The sequence below is a fragment of the Mustela putorius genome, unplaced genomic scaffold (genome assembly GCF_011764305.1).
Source record: "Mustela putorius furo isolate JIRA1106 unplaced genomic scaffold, ASM1176430v1.1 tig00000196_pilon_pilon_pilon, whole genome shotgun sequence".
Lineage (NCBI taxonomy): Eukaryota > Metazoa > Chordata > Mammalia > Carnivora > Mustelidae > Mustela > Mustela putorius.
In genome coordinates, this window is record NW_025421310.1 from 4,764,183 (window position 1) to 4,791,736 (window position 27,554).

At 44.7% G+C, this 27,554-nt stretch overlaps 2 pseudogenes; one reads left to right on the forward strand and one right to left on the reverse strand.

Annotated features, from left to right (window-relative positions):
* Positions 1 to 24,532, reverse strand: part of LOC106004141 — a 48,606-nt pseudogene extending 24,074 nt beyond the window's left edge.
* LOC106004140 lies at positions 2,908 to 3,706 on the forward strand (annotated as a pseudogene).
* Positions 24,533 to 27,554: the final 3,022 nt, after the last annotated feature.

Consider the following 27,554-nt stretch of genomic DNA (forward strand, 5'->3'; position numbering starts at 1 on the left):
GATGTGGAGAAAAAGGAACCCTCACACACTTGGTGGAAACAAAAGCTGGTGAAATCACGGTGGAAAACAGTATGGATATTCCTCCAAAATTAAAAATAAAAATATCATGATCCATTAATTCCATTATTGAGTGAAGAAGATGAAAACCCAAAAGTCTCCACCCCCAAATTACTAGAACTCATACAGCAATTCAGTAATAGGGCAGGACACAAAATCAATGTACAGAAATAAGTTGCTTTCTTATACATTAACAATGAAACTATAGGAAGGGAAATTAGAGAATCGATTCCATTTATTATAGCATTAAGAACCATAAGATACCTGGGAATAAACCTAACCAAAGAGGTAAAGGATCTATACTTGAGGAACTACAGAACATTCATGAAAGAAACTGAAGTAGACACTAAAAGATAGAAAAACATACCATGGTCATGAATCAGAAGAATAAACATTGTTAAAATGTGTATGCTGCCCAGAGCAATCTATACTTTCCGTAACATCCCAATCAAACTACCATTGGCATTTTTCAAAGTGCTGGAACAAATAATCCTAAAATTTGTATCGAACCAGAAAAGGCCCCAAATTGCCAAGGAAATGTTGAAAAAGAAAAAGCTGGGGGCATCACATTCCCTGATTTTAAGCTTTATTACAGAGCTGTGATCACCAAGACAGCATTGTACTGGCACAAAAACAGACAGACCAGTGGAACAGAGTAGAGAGCCTAGATATGGACCTGCAACTCCATTCAAATAATCTTCAACAAAGCAGGAAAGAATTTCCAATGGAAAAAAGACAGTCTCTTCAATAAATGGTGCTGGGAATATTGGACATCTGTGTATAGAAGAATGAAACTGGACCATTCTCTCACACCATACACAAAGATAAACTTAAAATTGATGAAAGACCTCAGTGTGAGACAGGAATCAGTCAAAATTCTAGAGGAGAATATAGACAGTAACCTCTTCAACATGGGCCACAGCAACTTCTTTCAAGACGAGTCTCCAAAACAAAAGCGAAATGAACTTTTGGGACTTCATCAAGATCAAAAGCTTCTGCATAGCAAAGGAAACAGTCAACAAAACAAAGAGGCAACCCACGGAATGGGAGAAGATATTGCAAATGACACTATGGATAAAGGACTGGTATCCAAGAGCTATAAGAACTCCTCAAACTCAACACAGACAAAACAGATAATCACAACAAAAAATGGGCAGAAGACATGAACTGACACTTCTCCAATGAAGACATACAAATGGCTATCAGACACATGAAAAAATGTTCATCATCACTAGCCATTAGGGAGATTCAAATTAAAACCACATTGAGATACCACCTTATACAAGTTAGAATGGCCAAAATTAGCAAGACAGGAAACAACATGTGTTGGAGAGGATGTGGAGAAAGGGGAACCCTCTTACAGTTGGTGGGAATGCAAGTTGGTGCAGACACTTTGGAGAACAGTGTGGAGATTCCTCAAGAAATTAAAAATAGAGCTTCCCTATAACCCTGCAACTGCACTCCTGGGTATTTACCCCAAAGATACAGATGTAGTGAAAAGAAGGGCCACCTGTACCCCAATGTTTATAGCAGCAATGGCCACGGTCGCCAAACTATGGAAAGAACCAAGATGCCCTTCAACGGACGAATGGATAAGGAAGATGTGGTCCATATACACTATGGAGTATTATGCCTCCATCAGAAAAGACGAATACCCAACTTTTGTAGCAACATGGACAGGACTGGAAGAGATTATGCTGAGTGAAATAAGTCAAGCAGAGAGAGTCAATTATCATATGGTTTCACTTATTTGTGGAGCATAACAAATAGCATGGAGGACAAGGGGAGATGGAGAGGAGAAGGGAGTTGGGGGAAATTGGAAGGGGAAGTGAACCATGAGAGACTATGGGCTCTGAAAAAAAATCTAAGGGTTTTGAAGGGGCGGGGAGTGGGAGGTTGGGGGAACCAGGTGGTGGGTATTAGAGAGGGCACGGATTACATGGAGCACTGGGTGTGGTGCAAAAATAATGAATACTGTTATGCTGAAAATAAAAAATAAATAAATAAAAAGATTTTTAAAAAAACTAATGCTACACAGTGGCTAACTGAACATAATGAAAAGAATTTTAAAGAAAAGAATGCAAAAGAGACGTTGAAACAAAAGGACACCAAACAGTAACATGAAATGATACAAAGTATAAAACTCATTGGCAAAGGTAAATACGGAGACAGAATAGTTTACCACTCCAATGGTGTTGTGTAAATCACTTGCAGTTTTAGTGTAAAGCTGAAAGAAAGAAGAGTAACTACCAACTTTTGTTAATGGATACACAATATAAAAGGGTATGCACTGTCCCATCAATATCACAGAGTATAGGAGGGGACAAAGGGGGCAGAGTGTTGTATGCGATCAAACGTACCAGTGTAATATAGGTTATTGTAACTATGGGACATTTTGTGTAAGCCTGAGGTAACACGTAGAAAATCCCTGTGGAACATACACAAAAGAAAAAGTGAAGGGAATCAAAGTATATCACTACAGTAATCTAAAAGTCAACAAGGACAGCAAGAGAGGAAAGAAACAAATGCTCTACAGGACAATACAAAGCCCTCACCTATCAATAATTACTTTATTTTTTAAGATTTTGTTTATTTATTTGACAGAGCGATAGAGAGCACAAGTAAGCAGAGTGGCAGGCAGAGGGAGAGAGAGAAGCAGGCTCTCTGCTGAGCACGGAGCCCAATGTGGGGCTCGATCCCAGGACCCTGAAATCATGACCTGAGCTGAAGGCAGAGGCTTTAACCACTGAGCCACCCAGGCACCCCATCAATAATTACTTTAAACCTAAATGGATTATATTCCCCAAAAGACAGCACAGCTGAACAGATTTCTAAAAATAAGATCCAACCATGAACATGGTGGAGCTGCAGGTCCTGGCCCCCTCCACGCATTGGCTGGAGTTTCTGTCTTCCCTGCCTTCCCCACTAGAGCTGGCGGACTCTGAACCCTTGGCAGTCTATGGGACAGATTATCCGCATCAAGTGTCAGAGCTCATTGGCCACATAGAGCCAAGCATCCTGAACTCTCACCTGGTGCAGAAGATGACCCGGAATGTGAACTGCCGCTTTGAGTCTACACAGAGAAGCTGCTGGAGACCCTCCCTGGCACCAAGAAGTCCTGCAAGCCAGGGTAGCAGACCTGTGCTGTGTCTCCAACATGGATGTCACACTTGGCTTCACCCTGGGCTCCCTCTCTGCGGCAGCCACATTAGACTGGCAAAGCAAGGAAATTGCTGAGGGGGTGATCAGCGAGATCACCTTGAGGAGGCCCCAGGGCAGCTGCTCGGACAGATTAGAAGCCCCCTCAGGCAGCCAGGGAGAAAGCAGATGCCATCTATGAGAGCACTGGCTCCCTGGACTTCGTCCTGGAGCCCAAAGAGCTGGATGATGTTTACGATGGGCAGGAAGTCTCCGAGACTCCTTCCTCCAGAATGTGTTCGATTTGCACAACGTCTCTGCTAAGGTAATGGCTGACCAGCCCACAAGCCTCCCATCCAGGACCAGTGGAGCATGACCCCCAACAGTGAAGGCTGACCACCGTCCAACCAAGAATGAAACCATCTTCCCTGCCAGCATCCTGCAGACCCCCTTCTGCACTCATAACCACCTGAAGGTCACAAGCCCTCCTGCTGCCTCCTGGTCTCCCTAGGCTCGGAGGCAAACTGTGTATGGTGTGTATGTACAGGGGATGCTGGTTCTTGGTGTCTTGGGACACAACTCTTAGGGGCCGACTGATCCTCCTGGGCCCCAGCAGAAAAGCAGAGCAGGGAGATGGAAGGATAGAGTTTATTTTTACAGGGAAGAGGGTAGAGACGAAGTGGTCTTGGTTCTGTAGGCCCCTTTGCCAATAAAGAAATGACATTAGTAAAAAATAAAATAAGATCAAACTAACTTGCATTCCCACCAACAGTGTAGGAGGGTTCCCCTTTCCCCACATCCTCTCCAACACATGTTGTTTACTATCTTGTTAATTTTTGCCATTCTAACTGGTGTAAGGTGGTATCTCAATGTGGTTTTGAAAACAGTGTGGAGGGTGCCTGGGTGGCTCAGTGGGTTGGAGCCTCTGCCTTCGGCTCAGGTCATGATTCCAGGGTCCTGGGATCGAGCCCCACATCGGGCTCTCTGCTTGGTGGGGAGCCTGCTTCCTTCTCCCTCTCTCTGCCTGCCTCTCCACCTACTTGTGATCGCTCTCTGTTAAATAAATAAATAAAATCTTTTAAAAAAGAGAGAGAGAGAGAAAGAAAACAGTGTGGAGGTTTCTTGAGAAATTAAAAATAGAGCTACCCTATGACCCTGCAATTGCACTACTGAGTATTTTCCCCAAAGATATAAATGTAGTGAAAAGAAGGATCATCTGTACCCCAATGTTCATAGCGGCAATGGCCACAATTGCCAAACTATGGAAAGAGCCAAGATGCCCTTCAGCAGATGAATGGATAAGGAAGATGTGGTCCATATACACTATGGAGTATTATGTCTCCCTCACAAAGGATGAATACCCAACTTTTGTATCAAAATGGATGGGACTGGAGGAGATTATGCAGAGTGAAATAAGTCAAGCAAGAGAGTCAGTTATTATATGGTTTCACTTACTTGTGGAGCAAAAGGAATAACATGGAGGACATGGGGAGCTGGAGAGAAGGGAGCTGGGGGAAATTCGTGGGGGAGATGAACCATGAGAGACTGTGGACTCTGAGAAACAAACTGAGGGTTTTGGAGGGGAGGAGGGTGGGTATTAAGGAGGGAATGTATCGCATGGAGCACTGGGTGTGGTGCATAAACAATGAATCTTGGAGCACTGAAAAATTTAAAAAAAGATCCAACTATATGCCGTGTTCAAGAGACTCACTATAGATTTAAAGACACACGTAGGCTGTGAGTAAAGGGATGGAAAAAGATATTCCAGGAACAGACAGAAAAGGTGGCTGTATTTTTATCAGATAATCAATTCAATAACTGTCATAGTAGACAAAGAAGTTGATTACATGGTAATAGGGTCAATCTACCAGGAAGATATTATAATTATAAACGTATATGCACCCAACATTTTTTTGCTTAAACATACAAAGCAAACATTGACAGATCTGAGTGGAGAACCAGAGTATTTGTGACTTCAGTGTCCCACTTTCAGTTACGGGTAGAACATCCATCAATATGGAAACAGCAAACCTGAACAACACGACAGACCAAGTGGAGCCAACACAGAACACTTTGCCCAGCGGCAATCAACACACTTCCCCATTGTACACAGAATGTTCTCCAGGACAGATCCTACATTATATCACAGAACATGTATTAAGCATTTAGGAGGACTGAAATCCTACCAAGTACCTTTTCTGACAACAATGGAATAAAACTAGGAATCGGCAACAAAAGGAAAGCTAAAAGTTCACAAATATGAGGTTATTAAACAACATACTCTTGAACAAAAAGTCAAACAAAAGATAAGAGAATTTTTTAAAATATCATGTGAACAATTCATGAAAACCAATAAGAACAAAAACACATAGGCCCAAACCTATGGGATACTGCAAAAGTGGCCCTAAGGGGGAAATACATACTAATCCAAGCCTTTCTCAAAAAAGTAGAAAAATCCCAAATGCACAAGTTAACCCTACAGCTAAAGGAACTGGAGAAGGTTAGCAAATAAAACCTAAATCAAGCAGGAGAAGAGAAATAATAAAGATTAGAGCAGAGATCAATGAAATAGACACCAGAAAAACAGACCAGATCAATGAAACTAGAAGCTGGTTCTCTGAAAGAATTAATAAGACTGATAAACCACTGGCCAGACTTATTCAAAAGAAAGGAAAAAGGACCCAAATTAATAAAATCAAGAATCAAAGGGAAGAGATCATGACTAACACCAAGAAAATAGAAACAATTATTAGAAATTATTACCAGCAACTGTATACCAACAAATTAAGCAACCTCGAAGAAATGGATGCCTTCCAAGCAGCCTGAAACAGACATTGTGAATAGACAAATAACCAATAATGAAATTGAAACAGTAATCAAAAACCTCCCCCCCAAAAAAAAGAGCCCAGGGCCAAATGGCTTCCCAGGGGAATGATACCAAATATTTAAAAAAGAAGTAATACCTATTCTACTGAAACGCTTCCAAAAAATAGAAATGAAGGAAAACTTCCAAACTCCTTCTTTGAGGCCAACATTACCCTGATCCCAAAACCAGGCAAAGACCCCATCAAAAAAGAGAATTACAGACCAATATCCCCGATGATCATAGATGCTAAAATACTCAACAAGATCCTAGCTGGTAGGATCCAACAGGATATTAAAAAGATTATTCACCATGACCAAGTGGGTTTTGTGCCTGGATGCAAGGATGATTCAACATTCTCAAATCAATGTGATAGAGCACATCAATAAAGGAAAAGACAAGAACTATATGATCCTCTCAAATGATGCAGAAAAAGCATTTGACAAAATACAACATCCGTTCTGATTAAAACTCTTCAGAGTATAGGAATAGAGGGAACATTCTTCAATCTCATAAAAACCATCTATGAAAAACCCACAGCAAATATCATTCTCAATGGGGAAAAGCTGAGCACTTTTCCCTTAAGATCAGAAACAAGACAGGGATGTCCACTCTCATCACTATCGTTCAACATATTATTACAAGTCCTAGCAACATCAATCAGAAAACAAAAAGAAGTAAAAGATACCCAAATCGGCAAAGAAGTAAAACTCTCCCTCTTCACAGTTGACATGATACTTTATCTGGAAAACCCAAAAGATTCCACCTCCAAATTACTAGAATTCATTCAGCAGTTCAGTAATGTGGCAGGATACAAAAACCAATGCAGAGAAATCAGTTGCTTTTCTATACACTAACAATGTGACTGAAGAGAGAGAATTTAAGGAATCAATTCCATTCACAATAGCAACAAAAAGCCTAAGATACCTTGGAATAAACCTAACCAAAGAGGTAAAAGATCCATACTCTAGAAACTACAGAACACTTGTAAAAGAAATTGGGGAATACACAAAAAGATCGAAAAATATTCCATGCTCAAGGATTGGAAGAATAAACATTGTTAAAGTGTCTATCTTCCCCAGACCTATTTACACTTTCAATGCCAACCCTATTAAAATATCATTGACATTTTTCAAAGACCTGGAACAAAAAAACAATCCTAAAATTTGCATGGAACCAGAAAAGACCCTGAATTGCCAAGGGAAGAATGAAGAAAAAAACCAAGGCTGGGGGCACCACAATGCCTGACTTCAGGCTCTATTACAAAGCTGTGGTCATCAAGACAGCATGGTACCGGCACAAAAACAGACACATAGAACAATGAAACAGAACAGAAACTCCAGAAATGGAACCCCAACTCTATGGTCAACTAACCTTTGACAAAGCAGGAAAGAATATCCAATGGAAAAAAAGACAGTCTCTTCAATAAGTGTGCTGGGAAAACTGGACAGCCACATGCAGAAGAATGGAACTGGACCATTCCCTTACACCATACACAAAAATAAACTCAAAATGGATGAAAGACCTCAATGTGAGACAGGAATCCATGAAAACCCTAGAGGAGAACGTAGGCAGTTACCTCACAGTAACTGCTTTCAAGACACATCTCCAAAGGCAAGGAAACAACAGCAAAAATGAACATTTGGGATGTCATCAAGATCAAAAGATTTTGCACAGCAAAGGAAACAGTCAACATAACTAAGAGGCAGCCCACGGAATGGGAGAAAGTATTTGCAAATGACATTATAGATAAAGGGCTGATGTCAAAGGTCTATATAAAGAACTTCTCAAGAGGAGGGGCAAGATGGCAGAAGAGTAGGAGATCCCATTTCAACCGTTCCCCTGAATTGAGCTAAATATCTACCAGAACACTTTGAACACCCATGAAATCAGTCCAAGATCAGTCCGAGATATAAGATTACACACTTCTGGATCTCTACGGGGGCAGAAGAGTGGAGAGGTCAGTGGAGTGGGAATGATGAGGGAGCAGGAGGCTGGCTGAGGACAAAGCAAAAGCTGGCGCCTTGCACCCCCTCTTCTCCCGCTCCCCTCCATATGTGTGGCATTCCTCAGGCACCCCTGACTGCCATAAAACGATAAATGGTTAACTTGCAGGGATCGCAATCCTGCAGAACAGGAATCTCCCTTGCTCTACAAGATGTCCTAGAGACCTAAACAGGGAGGTTACCTTATCAATAGCACAAATTTCCAGAGGCAAATAACTCTTGGTTCCTGAAGCCCTAATGTCCCCCTCCCACCATAAACTGGAGGAGATTGGGGTAGAAAGGAATGTAAATGATGGCCGGATCATAATGCCCCACCAAGAATCCCCCATTATCTTGATGTTAGTGCCTGACCTAAAGACGACATTGATCAAGCCATAATGGCAAAGACTCCCCCCTCCCCCCGGCACCTTGTAGACCCTCCCTAGCATGTGAGAACTCTGTCGAAATCCCCCATTCCTTCACCACCTCCCCCCCAACCGTGGGGTATATAACATGCCCACCTTCATAACCCGGGGCAGCAGCAGCTCTTCCTGCCCACGGGTCCTGTCCCCGTGCTTTAATAAACCACCATTTTGCACCAATGACGTCTTAAGAATTCTTTCTTTAGTCGTCGGCTCCGAACCTCCTCACCCCACCGAACCTGACTTAGGTTCTGGGACTTCATCAGGAACACCTGGACTGATATCTAGGGAGGATAAACAGAAGGGGGAGGGAGTCACCAGGAGCGACCCATTGGAAAGTAATACCCCAACACAAAAGTGCCCTGGGCTTGGGGACCAGCACTAACTTGGAGTCTGGTTAATAGCACTCAAAAAGAACAAAGGGTCTTAAGGGGCAAGTGGTGAGATCAGGTGGCCACAGGCACAGAACCAAGCCCACAGTCCCAGTGCAAACACAGCCGGTGCCCACCCACGCCTGAGCCCAGTGGGGGAGGGGGGCAGCTGGTGGTCCCTGGGCCTACAGCCTTCTGCCACCTGCATTACCTCTGGGACTGAGTGCATTGGGCATGGGCCTGGACCCCAGACAGCTGTCCCAACAGCAGCAGTCACCTGGGTTCAGGCTCACCCAGAATACCGCTCATGGTTTTAGTGGCATGGGGGTGCAGAGACTAGCCGGGCCTCGGGCGACCACTGAGATGGTGGCTGGGGGAGCACACTGCCTATAGGAGGTTGCGCTGTTCAGTGGAGTTTGCAGAGGGGGAGTCTGTATGTTCTGGACCACCCAGAGGGGAACAGGCCGAGGCTTCTCTCTGAGGTGGAGGTCTGGGTGCAGACAGTTTACTTTGCTCTGACCCTCCAAAAAGGCACAAAAAGCTGCCAAAAAAACAAAAACCTCCAGAGAACAAAAGCCTGAAAAACCAGTTTCCACAGAGCCTAGTCCCTTGATAGGGGCCAGGGGAGACTCAGCCCAAGCAAGACTGACTGAAAAACAATGCAGCAGGCCCCTCCCCCAGAAGACAAGCCAAAAGATTGAGAGGACAAACACCACAGGGTCCCCATGAAACTGTAAAACCCCAACATCAGGGGAAAGCAATACATTAAGCTCCCGGTATTGCCCCCAAACCTGTATATTTCATAAATACAACTTTTTTTTTTTTTAATTCGTTCTCACAGGGTGCTGGGGTGGCTCAGTGGGTTAAAGCCTCTGCCTTCGGCTCGGGTCGTGATCCCGGGTCCTGGGACTGAGCCCCGCATCGGGCTCTCTGCTTCCTCCTCTCTCTCTCTCTCTCTCTCTGTCTGCCTCTCTGCCTACTTGTGATCTCTGTCTGTCAAATAAATAAATAAAATCTTTTAAAAAAATTAAAAAAATAAATTCGTTCTCACAATTCTTGTTTTTCTTTTTTTAACCTACTTACCATTACAACTAGATACTTAATACAACATATTCCATAATAACTTTTTGACTATTTAACTTTTTTCATACATATACCTGTGTTTCTTTTTTTTTTAATATATATATAGATATAGATATAAGCTTCAAGGTAGTCCTTTCCCCCTATTTAGTACTACCCCTATATATAAACCAGTTTTAATGTCCCTGCATCTCTGGAAAGTTGAGTCCTTTAACAAAGATAACAAGATACACCCAGGAAGAACCAAAATAACCTTCCTCAGTCTCGCTGAGGGTTTATAACCCCCTTCCCATCTTTTCATTTTGTCAGTGTTTCTGTGTATTTGTTTTTGTACTATATAAATCTTATTCTTGGGGTTTGTTTTGGGTGGGTTTTTCTTTTTTTTTTCCTTTTACTTTTGTCAGTCTTTTTGTTTGTGTTTGTTTTTAGTTTTGTACCTTATAAATCTTACTTTTGAGGTTCATTTTGGCTGTTTCTTTTCTTTTCTTTTTCTCTTTCTTTCTCTCTTTTTTTCTTTTTTCATTCTTTTTGGTGGTGACTTCCAATTGCTCTAAAACTTTCCAGAGTGCACCTTGCCTGGATCGTGGTTGATGTATTCAGCTAATACGTTCCCAGCCACCTCTCACCAAAATGACTAGGAGGAACACCCAACAAAGGAAGAATCCAGAGACTCTGATCTCTGCCACAGAACTATTGGATATGAACATAAACAATATGTCGGAAATAGAATTCAGGGTAACAATTATCCAGGCAATGTCTGGGTTGGAGAAGACCATTAGCAGAAACATAGAATCTCTAAGGACAGAAGTGAGAGTTGATCTGGCAGAACTTAAAAATGCTATCAGTGAGATCCAATGTAATCTAAATATTCTAATGGCTAGGGTAAACAAGGCAGAATATCCAATTAGTGATCTAGAAGACAAACTGATGGAAAAAAAGGATCAGGAGGAGGCCTGGAACAAACAGCTTAGAAGCCATGAAAACAGAATTAGAGAAATAAATGATGCCATGAAACATTCCAGTGTCAGAATTATTGGGATCTCTGAGGAGTTGGAGAGAGAAAACTAGAAGATATGTTGAACAAATAGTGGATGAAAATTTCCCTAATCTGGGGAATGGAGTTAGGGTTCATGCCCTAGAGGCAGAGAGGATACCCAAGATCAATGAGGGTAGAAAGGCATCCAGGCATGTGACTGTGTAATTCACAAGTGGTAAATTCAGAGAAGATGTCTTAAGGGTAGATGGGGGAAGAGATTCCTTAGGTACAAAGGGAGGACTATCAGAATAATGTCAGACCTGTCCACAGAAACCTGGCAAGGCAGAAAGGGCTGGCAAGACATATTCAGGTACTAAATGAGAAGAACATTCAGCCAAGAATACTTTATCCAGCAAGGCTGACATTCAGAATCAGTGGAGAGATAAAGAGCTTCCAAGGCCAGCAAAGTTTAAAAGATTATGTGATCACCAAGGTGGCACTACATGAAATATTAAGGAGGGTTCTATAAAAGAAGAAAGAACCCAAGAGTAACATAGAACAGAAATTCACAGAGACAATCTATAGAAACAAGGACTTCACAGGTAACATGATGACAATAAAAACTTATCAGTTCAATAATCAATCTCAACGTGAATGGCCTAAATGCTCCCATAAAATGGCACGGGGTGGCAGATCAAACAACAGGATCCATCCATATGCTGTCTACAAGAGACACATTTTGAACCCAAAGATACATCCAGACTAAAAGTGAAGGGATGGAGAACCATCTTTCATGCCAACAGATCTCAAAAGAAAACTGGGGTAGCAATTCTCAAATCAAATAAATTAGACTTTAAGCTAAAAACTTTAGTCAGAAATACAGAAGGACATCACATCATTCTTAAAGGGTCCATCCACCAAGAAGATCTAATAATCGTAAATATTTATGCCCCCAACATGGGAGCAGCCAACTACATAAGGCAACTGTTAATCAAAATAACATATTGTTAAGAATACATTTATGATAGGGGATCTTAACACACCATTCTCAGTAATAGATCTTCTAAGCAGAGAATCAATAAAGAAACAAGAGCTTTGAATGACACATTGGACCAAATGGACCTCATAGATACATACAGTACATTCCAGCCTAAAACAACAGAATACTCATCTTCTCGAGTGCACATGGAAATTTCTCCAGAACAGACAATATACTGGGTCACAAATCAGGGATCAACTGATATCAAAAGATTAAGATTATTCCCTGCAAATTCTCAGACCACAGTGCTTTGAAACTGGAACCAAACCACAAGAAAAAGTTTGGAAGGAATTCAAACACTTGGAAGTTAAAGACCACCCTGCTCAAGAATGTTTGGAACAACTAGGAAATCAAAGAACTTAAAACAATTCATGGAAAGCAATGAGAATGAAGAAACATTGGTCCAACACCTATGGGATAAGGCAAAGGAGGTCTCAAGGGGGAAATGCATAGTCATCCAAGCCTTACTTAAAAAAAAAAAAAAAAAAACCTGAAAAATCTCGAATATACCAACTCTCTACACCCCTTAAAGAACTAGAAAGTCAAAAACAAATTCAGCCAACCCCGCACACAAGAAGGGAAATAATTAAGATTAGAGCAGAGATCAATGAGTTAGAAACTAGAGATACAGTAGAACACATCAACAAAATTGGAAGCTGGCTTTTTAAAAGAATTAATAAGATTGGTAAACCACTGGCCAAACTAATCCAAAAGAAAACAGAGAGGACCCAAATTAATAAAATTATGAATGAAAGGGGAGAGATCACAACTAATACCAAGGAAATAGAAACAATCATCAAAAATTATTATCAACAGTTATACTCCAATAAGTTAAGCAAGCTAGAAGAAATGGACACATTCCTGGAAACCTATAAACCTCCAAGACTGAAACAGGAACAGACAACCTGAATAGACCAATATCTGGTAACGAGATTAAAGCAGTGATCAAAAATCCTCAAAAAAACAGGAGTCCAGGACCCGAAGGATTCCCTGGGGAATTCTACCAAACATTCAAAGAAGAAATAATACCTACTTTTCAGAAGCTGTTTCAAAAAATAGAAACTGAAGGAAAACTTCCACTCTTGCTATGAAGCCAGCATTACCCTGATCCCCAAACCAGGCAAAGACCCCATCAAAAAGAAGAATTTCAGACCAATATCCCTGATGAGTAAAGACACCAAGATTCTCAACATGATCCTAGCTAATATGGTCCAACAGTATATTAAAAAGATTATCCACCACGACCAGGTGGGATTTATCCCTAGGATGCAAGGGTGGTTCAACATGTGCAATTCAATCAATGTGATAGAACAAATCAATAAGAGAAGGGAGAAGAACCATATGGTCCTCTCAGTTGATGCAGAAAAAAGCATTTGACAAAATACAGCATCCTTTCCTTATTAAAACCCTTCAAAGTATAGGGATAGAGGGAACATTCCTCAACTTCATAAAATCCATCTACGAAAAACGCACAGCAAATTTCATTCTCAATGGGGAAAAGCTTGTAGCCTTCTCTTTGAGATCAGGAACAAGACAGAGATGCTCACACTCACCACTATTGTTCAACATGGTACTAGAAGTCCTAGCAACAGCAAAAAGACAACAAAAAGAAATAAAAGGTATTCAAATTGGCAAAGAAGAAATCAAATTCTCCCTCTTCACAGATGGCATGATACTTTATATGGAAAAACCCAAAGGACTCCACTCTCAAACCACTAGAACTCATACAGCAATTCAGTAATGTGACAGGATACAAAGTTAATGTACAGAAATCAGTTGCTTTCTTATACACTAACAATGAAACTATAGGAAGGGAAATTAGAGAATCAATTCCATTTACTATAGCACCAAGAACCATAAGATACCTGGAAATAAACCTAACCAAGCAGGTAAAGGACCTGTACTCAAGGAACTACAGAACACTCATGAAAGAAATTGAAGAAGACACAAAAAGATGGAAAAGCATTCCATGCTCATGGATGAGAAGAATAAACATTGTTAAAATGTCTATACTGCCAGAACAATCTATAATTTCAGTGCCATCCCAGTCAAAATACCACCGACGTTTCTCAAAGTGCTGGAATAAACAATCCTAAAATTTGAATCGAACCAGAAAAGATTCCAAATCGCTAAGGAAATGTTGAAAAAGAAAAACAAAGCTGGGGGCATCACGTTGCCTGACTTCCAGCTTTATTACAAAGCTGTGATCATCAAGACAGCATGGTACTGGCACAAAAACAGACATATAGACCAAGGAACAGAGTAGAGAGCCCAGATATGGACCCTCAACTCTCTGGTCAAATAATCTTCGACAAAGCAGGAAAAAATATCCAGTGGGAAAAAAAGTCTCTTCAATAAATGGTGCTGGGAAAATTGGACAGCTATGTATAAAAAAATGGAATTCAACCATTCCCCTAAACCATACACAAAGATAAATTCAAAATGCATGAGAAACCTTAACGTGAGAAAGGAATCCATCAAAATCCTAGAGTAGAACATAGGCAGTAATTTCTTCAACACTGGCTATAGCAACTTCTTTCAAGACATGTCTCAAAAGGCAAAGGAAAAAAGTGAAGGTGAACTTGTGGGACCTCAAAACTTCTGCACAGCAAAGGAAACAGTCAACAAAACAAAGAGACAACCCACAGAATGAGAGAAGATATTTGCAAATGACACTACACACAAAGGGCTGGTATCCAAGATCTTTGCTCAGCAGGGAGACTGCTTCCCACCCCCTCACTCTGCCTGCCGCTCTGCCTACTTGTGATCTCTGTCAAATAAATAAATAAAATCTTTAAAAAAAAAAAAGAACTCCTCAAACTCAACACCCAAAAAACAGATAATCACGTCAAAAAATGGGCAGAAGACATGAACAGACACTTCTCCAAAGAAGACATACAAATGGCTAAGAGACACATGAAAAAAATGTTCCTCATCACTAGCCATCAGGGAGATTCAAATCAAAACCACATTGAGATACCACCTTACACCAGTTAGAATGGCAAAAATTAACAAGACACTAAACAACAAGTGTTGGAAAGAATGTGGAGAAAGGGGAACCCTCTTAGAGTGTTGGTGGGAATGCAAGTTGATGCAGCCACTTTAGAAAACAGTGTGGAGATTCCTTAAGAAATTAAAAATAGAGCTACCCTATGACCCTACAACTGCACTACTGGGTATTTACCCCAAAGATACAGATGTAGTGAAAAGAAGGACCATATGTACCCCAGTGTTCATAGCAGCAATGTCTAAAATAGACAAACTGTGGAAAGAGCCAAGATGCCCTTCAATAGACGAATGAAGAAGATGTGGTCCATACATACAATGGAATATCACTCAGCCATCAGAAAGGATGAATACCCAACTTTTGTATCAGCATGGACAGGACTGGAAGAGATTATGCTGAGTGAAATAAGCCCAGCAGAGAGTCAGTTATCATATGGTTCCACTTACTTGTGGAGCATAAAGAATAGCCCAGAGGACATTAGGAGAAGGAAGGGCAAGATGAACAGGGGGAACCCAGAGAGGGAGAAGAACCATGAGAGACTATAGACTTGAGAAACAATCTGGGGGTTTCAGAGGGGCAGAGGGTGAGGGGAGGGGTAACAGGGTAGTGGGTATAGAGGAGGGCACGTGCTGTGATGAGCAACGGGTGTTATTCTTAAGCAATGAATCACTGAACACTACAACAAGGACTAATTATGTGCTATATAGTGGCTAATTGAACATAATTTAAAATTTTTAATTAAAAAATATATCATGAGACAAATAAAAATGAAAACACTGGGGATGGGCTAGATGGGTGATGGGGATTAAGAAGGGCACTTGTGACGAGCCCTGGATGTTATATGTAAGTAATGAATCACTGAATTCTATTCCTGAAACTGCACTGTATGCTAACTCGCGTGAATTTAAATGAGATTATGCTGAGTGAAATAAGTCAAGCAGAGAGAGCCAACTATCATATGGTTTCACTTATTTGTGGAGCATAACAAATATCATGGAGAACAAGGGGTGTTAGAGAGGAGAAGGGAGTTGGGGTAAATTGGAAGGGGAGGTGAATCATGAGAGACTATGGACTCTGAAAAACAATCTGAGGGGTTTGAAGTGGCAGGGGGTGGGAAGTTGGGGTACCATGTGGTGGGTATTATGGAGGGCACGGATTGCATGGAGCACTGGGTGTGGTGAAAAAATAATGAATACTGTTTTTCCGAAAATAAATAAATTAATTTAATTAAAAAAGAGAGAAAATGAAAACACAACACATCAAAATTTATGCGACGCAGCAGGAGCATCTGGGTGGCTCAGTTGGTTAAGCATCTGCCTTCAGCTCAGGTTATGATCCCAGGATGGGCTCCTTGCTCAGCAGGGAACCTGCTTCTCCCTCTCCCTGCTGCTCCCCATTTGTGCTCTCTCAAATAAATAAGTATTTTTTAAAAAGTTATGGGATGGGGGCCCATGAGTGGCTCAGTGGGTTAAAGCCTCTGCCTTCGGCTCAGGTTATGATCTCAGGGTCCTGGGATCGAGCCCCGCATCGGGCTCTCTGCTCAGCGGGGAGCCTGCTTCTCCTCCTCGCACTCTCTGCCCGCCTCTCTGCCTACTTGTGATCTCTGTCTGTCAAATAAATAAATAAAATCTTTAAAAAATTTTTTAAAAAGAGATATAAAAAAAGATCATTGTGTATTTCATGTAAAAAAAACCTGGTATTTGGTGAATGATTACTGAACAGCATAATCTTGGCTATTGTTGAAGCTGACTTCTATAAATTTAGGTTCTTAATGGTCATTTTCAACATTCAAAAGCAGAAATTAGGAGCTGGAGAATCCCTGAGGAGCAGCAGTAAGGGGCAAATAATAGGAAAACATGAAACCAGAACACGAGAAGTACGCGTCACCCCCAGAGAAGAGCCTATTAGAGCGAGGACAGGAAAAGCGAGAATGGAATTCCACACGTAGAAGACAACACATGTAGTCACCAGCATTGGGATGCTGGGGGCAGCTCTGGTCTCCGGGGGACCCCGCGGTAACCACTGGGGATGTGAATACACCGCACTGTCTGGGGGTGCCGGTGCAGGAACAGCACCGCGGAGCCGCTGGGTCAGACCACGAGGCCAATAAACATGGCCTCAGAGATGGACCAAGAAGACAAGACTTATATTAGGACAGACAGATGAGCAAACCCATTTGCCTTGGGTGTGGCTGTACGTGTCCTGGAGACCAGTGGCTTTCACAAGAACATGGATACTAATGAAGACCCTGGAGATCCAGCAGATGGACAGGAAGGACCAGTGATCTTGGGGGCTCCTCCCCTGAGCATCCTCCCCACTGTCCTGGGGAGGAGAAGGACCCACGGAAAGGTGCTCAGGACACCGGCGGAGCACAAGACTGCAAGTCACTTGATGGCTATTAGGGACAAGTGTACACCCAAGATGGGGCAGGGAGTGCCCAAAGACCAGAGCCACCATGTGAGTGGAATCCCAGCAGAGAGAACCTAGAGACTGGTGACAGCCATGGGGGCGAGAATTGTGTTGAAGAGCCTCTGCTCGTGTCCATGCAGGACTGGAGGGACATTCTGGGAGAGCAAGACACTGGCAAAAGACCTGACCCCAGTCGTTAACAAAAGATGGTTTTCAGAGACTCTTCCCCTGTGGTTCTCAGGGCTTTGTTCTGATAAGACACTGCAAGCGGGTGAGCGCGGCCTGGAGGGAAGAGGCTGTCCATGCCTCGGGAGGACTCCAGTTTGTTCTAGGACCTCATAAAGGGATTCCAGGCCTTTTCTTCTGAAAAGGGAGACACAGTCCTATTCCACAGGAGGAATAGGACTCATATTCCAATCTCATATTATTACTTTGTATTTCTATTTACTTTCATGTTCTGACTCCCCATCAGAATACAGAGTCTGTGAACTCAGAAGCATGCCTTTCTCGGTCTAAAGTGTGGCTGACACATAATGGGTAGGAGATAAACATGTGCTTCATGAGTGAGTATGTGGGAGGAGACAACGAGAATACAGTGTACCAGCTTTACAGTTCATGGCTGTCCTGTCTGCCCTTATGATGCATTAATAAGGTTAAATGGAAATGCAAAAATACACAAATTTTAAGATTATCTAACTAAAATTGCAAGAGAATACATATCCAACTTATAAGGACTCGGTATTATGTTTAGAGTGACAGTACGCAAAATGCTTTTCCAAAAAATCAGTAGCCATTCAGATACACAGCTTGTCCCTACAATGTCTTCAGATATTCTATTCAGTATAGAAAATATGCCTACTGGCCGAAGAATTCTAGTCATTAATAATTCCACAGATTGAAACATGGTGAGAAGTTCCTAGAGAGCTTTAATCAAAGTGGTCTCCCACTCAACTCAGTCCACACGGAAAAGTAATCACTACTCAAAGCAGCCAATCTAGACAAGTATTAAAGAGGGCCCTTCTGGTGATGAGCCCTGGGTGTCGAAAGTAACACTACTCAAAGCAGCCAATCTAGACAAGTATTAAAGAGGGCCCTTCTGGTGATGAGCCCTGGGTGTCGTAGGTAAGTGATCACTGAATTCTACTCCCAAAACCAATGTTACATTGTATATTAACCAAAATTTTTTTAAATCAAGTTGTACACCTTTATTATGCATAGTTTTATTAGTCAATTATACCTCAATAATGCCCATTAAACCCTCCTATCATTAAATCATTGCAGATTGCTTTACATCTCTTTGAGATTTTGAGTTCCTACATTTTGTCTCTTTGATTCTCATTTATAAAATCCAGAACCAACTAAACTGGGTTTCTGAGCTCAAAACTGACCACAGCCCATTTGGGGGATGCGTTAAAGTCTGGTCTGAGCACTTATGAGTGAAAATGAAGGTTCTGTGACATCCAAGAGAAAGACAGACTTGTTCTGATAAGAGACACAAAGTCTTCCAAAGGCAATAATCCTAATCGTTACTGTAGGATTGAAAAGCCACTGTCAGAAAGGAAAAGTAAATGATACCGAGAAAAACGTCTCTGAGTTACTAACTTTCTTGCTTTTGGGGAAAACTGGGTCCGTGTTAGGGGACTGTTGTGTGCACAAGACAGGAAGCACGTAGTGAGTAGCTTGTGACCATCAACTGGATTCACCCAGTATGGGTCTTGTTTCTTATTCCTCGGTTCTCAGTGATAACTAATGGTGCTGGGACATTAGGACACACCCTGGAGCTCCGAGAACCTGTTCCCCAGTCCGTGATATGGAAAGGACAGTGGAACCTTGGGTCAGAGGCTTCATCCCTGAGCACACAAGGATTCTGTAGTTCGCATCCTGAAAGCTCCTACTGTGTTACAATCACCCACTTAGGAGCTCTGTCCCACCTGAGGAGCGTCAGCTCTGTGCACCTGTTTGCTCATTGAAAGGAAGGTTTGCATTAATATGGAACACCACTGGTAAGCCTCCTGTGGACTCACAAGGTAGATTTCATGTCAGTTATTGATCACAAGTTCCCATTAAGCGGTGGGAGGAGTTATTTTTATGGTAGGCGCTGTTTCCTTCTGTGGGTTACCTGCCATTCCAGGGATACAAGGGTAGAACACCCACACTAAATGGGAACAACAGCCTCTCTACAGCCCAACACTCACACACATTTCATGTGACTTGAAATGAACCACGGTTCATCTTACTAACATTTTCTCTCTCCACTTGCTGCATCAAGTTAAACAAAGATAGAAGAGCCCTTTTCTACTTATTTAAAGTAGGAGCCACAGCCCCACTTTCAACACCGGACAATCAGGAGACAGAGAATCAGTAAGGAAGCATTGCCCCAAAACGCACAGCGGAGCGCCTCGCCCTACAGACGCGGGAACACCTGCCCACCAGCGGCGGGGTCCACCGGCCTCCCCGCACACACAGTACTCACCAGGAAGCATCACAGGTTGGGTGCCCGAACACGTCTTAACAGATTTACAAGGACTGACCTCATACCGAGTAGCTTTTCTGACCACCATGTCGTGAAACGTGTAACAGCAGGAAAATTCGCACAGGCCGGCAGACTCAACAACACAGTCGTGAACACCCCTGGGGCAGAAAAGAAATCAAAGGGAAACCAAGAAATAATCTGAGACCAGCATAAGCGGAAACGCAACACGGTGAATGTATGGGATTCAGCGAAAACGCCTACCTTGAGAAAAAGGAAAGATGTCGCGGCTGGTGGCTCAGTCGGCGGGGCATACAGCGCTTGGTCTTGGGTTTTAAGCTCGAGCCCCACGTTGGGTGTAAAACCACCTCACTCTGTACCTCGAGGAAATTAAAAAAAAAAAAAAAAAAAAAGAGCGAACTAAGTCCAAAGTACTTTGAGAGAGGGAAATCACAAATGTCAAAGCAGAAATAGTAAAACGGAAACCGGAAAAACGATAAAAAGCGTTGACGAGACCCAGAGCTGGCTTTTGGGAAAGAAGCTCTCGCTGCTCACCGTGGGCAGGAACCGAGGGGGACATTCGAGTCCGGCAGCCGCAGGCACTTCGCACTGCTCTCCCGGCCTCGCTGGGTCTCCTCCGCCGGCGGCTGAAGGAAGCCGAGGCCTGTTTTCACTCCCGCACCCGACGCAGCTTCACCCTCCTCCTCCCCGAAGCCCTCCTCCCAGCGCCGCCGTGTCTCGCACCTGCTCAGGCTTCCGCCCGCCCGCCCACACCTGCTCACACACCTGCCCGCCATCCTCGTCACCACACCCCTGCTTGTTCTGCGCCCCGGGTCGGCTCCCTTCCCCTCCACGGAGCTGGGCGAAGGGTCGCCTCCTGACCCGCTGGTGGACTCCCCTACACAGGGCTGACGCCGGGAGCGAACCCCGCGTCCTGCGGCCCCGCGTCACCTCCAGCAGCCGCAGGAAGGGACCCAGCAGGCTGGCGCTCGTCCGTCCGGATTAGAGGGACCCGCAAATGTCCTGCCCTCCGGGGCGCTGGGTTTTACTGGGCCGCAGTGAGCCCCACGGAGCCTTCCTTAGCCCCAACATCTGCCTGAGGCTCCCGCCCCGCCCCGCCTCCTGTGGCCCCTGCGGCAGCTCCCTCGCTGCGGCCTCACGCCTGCTTCTGCCCAGCCCGGGCGGAGTCGCGGGGCTCGGAGGGAGGCGGGGGCGCACGTCCCGCCCCGTCCGCGCAGGTGCATGAGCGCACACCCGTTCCTGCCCCCGGGTTCGCCGCAAGCAGGAGGAAGCCCCTGCCCCGTGGTCCCCGCTGCGGAGCTGCGTGCGGGAAAGCGCCGGTCGGACGAGCTGCGGTTGCAGGGACGGGGATCTCTGCCCGACCTCCCCGCGGAGGCGCCCTGCCAGGCCTGCCGGGGTCACGCTGACCCTCCGCGAGGAGCGCGCCGGCCGCTCGGGGAGGAGCCAGTTTCTTCCCGGGAGCAAATCGCCATCATCGCCCGCAGGTGCGGCGGGTCAGCCGCTGGCGGTTCCGGCGGAGACGGGGAGGGGTGCGGCGGGGCAGCCCCTGGCGGATCCCGTGGGGACCGCCAGGGGTGCGGCGGGAGAGCCGGTCGCGCTCCCCAGCCCCGGAGGCCAGCTCGGAATCGCGGCTGAGGTCCGGCGTCGAGGGGACACGGAAGGCGCACAGGGAGTCGCTGGGAGCGCGATGGCCACGTGCCCCCGGGCAGCTGCCGCGCCTGCGGCCTCTCGAGTGGATGGAATTTCCCGGGGGGGTCGGCTCGGTGGGTCGTGCGCCCGGGGTCCGGGATGGAGCCCCCGCGGGCGCCCTGCCGAGGGAGGACCCGGCTTCTCTCTCCCTCCACCCCCCATCCCTGCTCTCACTCTAACAAATTAATAAAACCTTTATAAGAGCCTAAGACGTGACCCCGGGGGCGCCGGGGCGGCTCAGTCAGCTCAGGTCCCGACCTCTTTCCGGTCGCGGGGTCGAACCGCCCCCCTCCCCGCCCTTCGCCCAGCTCAGCAGGGAGCCCGCATCACCTTCCCTCTCGCCCCTTCCCCTCTTTCAGCCTCCGGAACTCTCCGGAGAGGTGTGACCAGACTCCCCTCTTGATTCGGGGTCACTTGCGCGGGTGAGGCATTCCCGGGCCTGCCCCGGGGGCTGAGGGCAAAGCCAAGGAGGAGACAGAACGTGCTCACAAGGGAACTCAGACTGCCGGCACCCGCCATCCACGGGAGTCTCTGAATGCCCACAGTGCCCCCCACCCCTGACGCGACCATACACTCCGCATGAGTTTCCAACAGTCTTTTCAACAAGAAACTGCTTCTTGCTGTCTTTTGTTTACTGTTGACTATGACCTCACTCCCCCCTACTGGGCTAGTTCTGTAACACTATACTTCACCCACAATGTTTTATTTCAGTTTGAACACTTATGACTTCAAAGAACACTGTTCAACATTTGCTCATTAAAATACAAATTTCAGCGACGTCTGGGTGTCTCAGTCAGTTAAACGGCTGCCTTTGGCTCAGGTCATGATCTCAGGGTCCTGGGATCGAGTCCCACATCCGGCTCCTTGCCCCAGTTTCTATATTTTAGTGATAGACTAGAAAATCTGAGTGGCAAGTTTACAGATGGCAGCTACCAGCCCTCCTTGATGGTACTTCAGTTACCCAATCGATGAACTTCACAGAGGGTCAACCATGTAAAGAAAACCCACAATGTATAAAAGCAAATCAAACCACTGGGCAACAGTGATTTTCTGTGTCATTCTACTGCACATTAGAAAAATAGGAGTGAAATGCAGTAACAAAGTCAGGCAGAAAACACCTCTGCATCTGCCAGGTTTCTTACCTGCATCGGTGAAACGAAGCGTCCGTCCTCTCTGGGGAGTTTTTACCCATGTCGTACTGGATTCCGTGCCAAGTGCCAGGTCTTCAGTGTGCCCAAGCCGAGATAAAATTTGCAGAAACACTTTCAATATTTCTGAAGAAAGGAGCCGTGTCTCAGCAGCTGCTCTGGTCAAGGGGGAAGACAGATTTCCTGAACAGTTTTTGTATGTCTGTTTCAAGGTCATCATTTGCGAGTTGACTTTGAGGTCCCCCAGGGGCAGCCCCAGTATCAGATTTACACTCTAAGATCACTGTGCAGGTTGTATAAAACGCTGGTGCCGAGGAGATGGTCCCAGGTACAGTGAGCACAGTGGTTAGCAGAGCTGTCTTTCTTCAGCACAGTTACAGGTGACTTCTAACAGCTTAAGGGCGGGGCCTAGGAGCCCCAGGGCTGCAAAGGATCAGCAAGAGGGGACTAAAAGTGGGGAAACCGCCAAAATACTAGACTAGAGGTCTGTATCAACCTCAGACGGAACTCTAAAAAGGCAGTGACATTAAAAACAAAACAAAACAATGAGGGCACAGATTGCACAGACCACTGGGTGTGGTGCATTAAACAATCTCGGAACACTGAAAAAATAAAATTAAAAAAAAAATAGTACTCAGCTCGTAAAAGCTGACAAAGGTGGCCACCGGCAACAGGATGGCAGGGGCGGCTCTGGTGTCCAGGGGCATTTGTGGGTGCCATCAGGGGCATGAATCCCCCGCACTCTCTGGGTGCCTGTGTAGGGACAGACCAGGAGGCCGATACACATGGCGTCAGAGACAAGCCACAGGATGACCAAGCATGCACGGTGACTCGAGGATGAGCCGGACCCCTTCCCTTGAGTGTTGGCCCTGTTTCCCCATCGTGCGCACCCGTGACTTTCACGGGAACACAGCTGTTCTTTAAGACACTGAACATCCAGCAGATGCCACAGCCACGACCAGTGACCTTGGGGGCTTGTCTTCTGGGCGTTGTGCACACCACCTTCCCGGGGATGAGTGTGAAGAACAGAAAGGTGTTCAGGATGCAGGTGGAGCCCGTCATGGGGCCGCGAGCCATGCTGTGTATATGATATACAAATTTACATGCGAGACTGGACAGGCGCTTCTGCAGAACTACAGCCACCAACTTGCAGGGAATCCCGGCAGAGAGAAAAACCAAGAGACTGGCCACAGTCATGTAGGTGAGAATCGTGTGGGAAGGCCTCTGCCTGCGTCCATGTGAGACTGGAGAGAAGTTACGGAAGAAGAGGTGACAGTGGCCCAAGCCCCAATGCCCACCTGGAAAAACAAGATGGTTTTCAGAGTCTCTTCCCCTGTGGTTCTTAGGACATTGCTCTGCAAAGACACGGTGAGCGCCTCAGAGTGGCCTGGAGTGCAGAGTGGACTGTTGGTGCCTCGTAGGTCTTTTCCCAGTTCTGGGACCTCCTAGGGATCCTGGGCCTTTTCTTCTCCTGAAAAGGGAGACATAGTCATATTCCACAGGAGACCTGACCTGGAGAACATGCCACAGACACCAATTCCACAATTTTACATTATTACTTTGTACTTGTGCTTACTTTTCTTTAATTTTATTTTAGTTAAATTCAATTAATTAACATGGAGTGTATCATTCGTTTCAGAGGTAGGGGTCAGTGATTCATCAGCTGCATAGAACACCCAGTGCTCATCGCATCCAGTGCGGTCCTTGATGCCTGTCCCCCGGTTACCCCATCCCCCCACCCCCTCCCCCACCCACCCTCAGTTTGTCTCTGGGATCTTAGAGTTTCTTGTGGTTGGTATTTATTATTACATTCTGACTCTTGACCAGGGTGTGAACTAACGTGAACTTAAGAACCATGCTTGTCGGGGCACCTGGGTGGCTCAGTAGGTTAAAGCCTCTGCCTTCAGCTCAGGTTGTGGTCCCAGGGTCCTAGGATCGAGCCCCACATCGGGCTCTCCACTTCTTGGGAAGCCTGCTTTCTCCTCTCTCTCTCTCTGCCTGCCTCTCTGCCTACTTGTGATCTCTCTCTGTTAAATAAGTAAATAAAATGTTAAAAAAAAAAAAAAAGAGAGAGAACCATGCTTGTCTTGTGAGAAAATATGATTGACCCACGAAAAGTGTTAACATGCACTTAGTAAACAAGTAAGTGAAAGGAGGTGGGCATACTGTACCTCTCTTAGAATTTAGGATTATTCTGTCACCATAATTCATTAACCTAAAAGAAGAAAGGAGAAAATGCAAACTCATGTTCAAATGTATAAGATCATCTAACTCATTAAAATTGCAAGGAAATCACCCGTGAGCTTTTGAGAATGCTTAATAGTATTTATCAGAGCACCTTCCGAAAAGTCAGCAGCCTTCTGATTATACAGCAGGACACTAAAAATGACCTCGGAGTGACCACGATGTGAATTTCACATCAACTATTGATCACAGTGGCCAAAACAAAGTTAATTCCCATATCCTGTCAGTAGTAGTAACAGTAACAGTAGAAACAATGATTATGGCACACAATATTTTTTCCCTGTTCTGATTATCTATCACTACCAGGGATATGAAAAAAAGGTATTACAGTGTCAAATGGGAAAAATGGATCACGTATGTTCCACCAAACTACTTCTGAGACTGGAAGATTAAATATAATTCATCTCACTAACATTTTTTCTCTTTCCTTGATGCCTCACATACAGAGCAACACACACACACACTACAAAACAAAGAAAAATGACCCCCAAATCTCCAGAGGAATACAGAGGCAATTGTGTCCTACTGCAGTCGGATTTCAGAAAGGAAAAAAAAAAAATAGGGTCATTAAATCATAATATCATTACACCATTGACCATTTTTCTCTGTGAGCATCTCGGTATGTGTTTGTGTGTGTCAGTGGACCTTATTTATGTCAGGATTTTGAAGTTATGACCTGAATTCTACACATCAATTTTTTTTCTGGGCAAGAAACAAAACTGTTTAATATGCAGATGGCATAACCATCTATGTAGAAATTTTTGAGGCATATGGAAAAAAAAACAGCTAGAACTAGTGAGTTTGGTGAAGTCAGGATATAGGTCAATATATAAAAATCAATTACATTTTTTTTTATGTTCAGTTAACCACCTGTAGTACAAAATGAGTCCTTGAAGCAATGTTCCACGATTCATTAGTTCAGTATAACACCCTGTGCTCATCACAGCGCGTGCCCTCCCCAATGCCCATCACCTGATTACCCCCTCCCCCTACCCTTCTGAAACCCCATTTGTTTCCCTGAGTCCAGAGCTTCTCTGATTTCCCCCTCTTCCCCCTATGATTTCCCTCTCTTTCCCTATGACCCTCCATGCTATTGCTTATGTTTTGCGTATGAGTGACGCCGTATGATCATTGTCTTTCTCTGCCTGCCTTACCTCACTTAACAAAATCCCCTCCAGTCCCGTCCACGTCAATGCAGATGGTGGGTATCCATCCTTCCTGATGGCTGAGGAACATTCCTTTGTACATATGGACCACATCTTCTTTATCCATTCATCTCCTGAAGGACATCTCAGCTCTTTCCAGTTTGGCTATTCTGGACATTGCTGCTATGAACATTGGGGTGTATGTGCCCCCTTCAGATCACTACATTTGTATCTTTAGGGTAAATACCCAGTAGTGCAATTGTTGGGTCATAGGGTAACTCTATTTTCAACTTTTTGAGGAACCTCCATGCTGTTTTCCAGAGTGGCTGCACCAGCTTGCATTCCCACCAACAGTGTAGGAGGGTTCCACTTTCTCTGCATCTTCACCAGCATCTGTCATTTCCTGACTTGTTAATTTTAGCCATTCTGACTAGGATGAGGTGGGATCTCACTGTGGTTGTGATTTGTATTTCCCTGATGTCAAGTGACGCTGAACACTTCTTTGTGTGTCGTGTGCCTCATAAGCCTCAGAAATTTCTACATAGATGGTCATGCCATCTGCATATTAAACAGTTTTGTTTCTTGCCCAGAAAAAAAAATTGATGTGTAGAATTCAGGTCATAACTTCAAAATCCTGTTGGCCATTTGGATGTCTTTTTCGGACAGATATCTGCTCATTATGGTGTAATTTTTGTTTTAGGTGACATCCAGGTAATGAGGGATTTTTGTTTGGAGAATAAAAATCCGGGGCAGGGGGCGGGGAAGAAACATGAAAAAGAGACCAGATTGACTTTAAAATTTAAACTTAATCATTGAAAGATTAAGTGAATAAATCAAGTGTCAATGATTAGGTCAAGGCGCAAGCCATTAACTTGGCTTGTACTCCATTCAGCTGCAGCTATGTGCCTGACACTCTATTTCAGGTTGGCAATGAAGCCATGGGCCCAGCTTTCCCAAGCAGATGTCTCAACACGGCCAGCAAAGAACAGCACAGCTCTGCAGAGCCCCATTCTGGGAGGGTGTGCTGACAGCCCCAGGCGGAGGAATGATCGTCATGGATCCACAGGAAGGCTCTGATAGGAAGGAACAGTCAGGGGGCCATGCCTTCCTTGGAGTTTCGCCAGATCAAACATAATTAAAGTATCTCCAGGCAGAAGGAAGAGTGGCACATTATATACCTTAGAGTTTAAACCGTAGTAATTTGAAATAGCCTTGTGAAGACTGGATCATCAGGACGGCCCCAGGCCCCAGCCAACATAAAGGTTTGCAAAAACAGAGCGGTCCTGGTATCTGAGGAGTCCTGGACCTCTGGAGGGGGTTTGAGAGAGCAGGATGGAGGCAGGAATTCTGCATCAGAACAGGGAAGCACAAGGGGGCCACCTGGGGGACGGCTGGGAGTGGACTCAAATCAGGTGTTAAGAGTCACTTCATGTACCAGACGTTGTTAGACGTGCCAGCGCTGTCACTCACAAAGCAGATCCTGTCCAGGC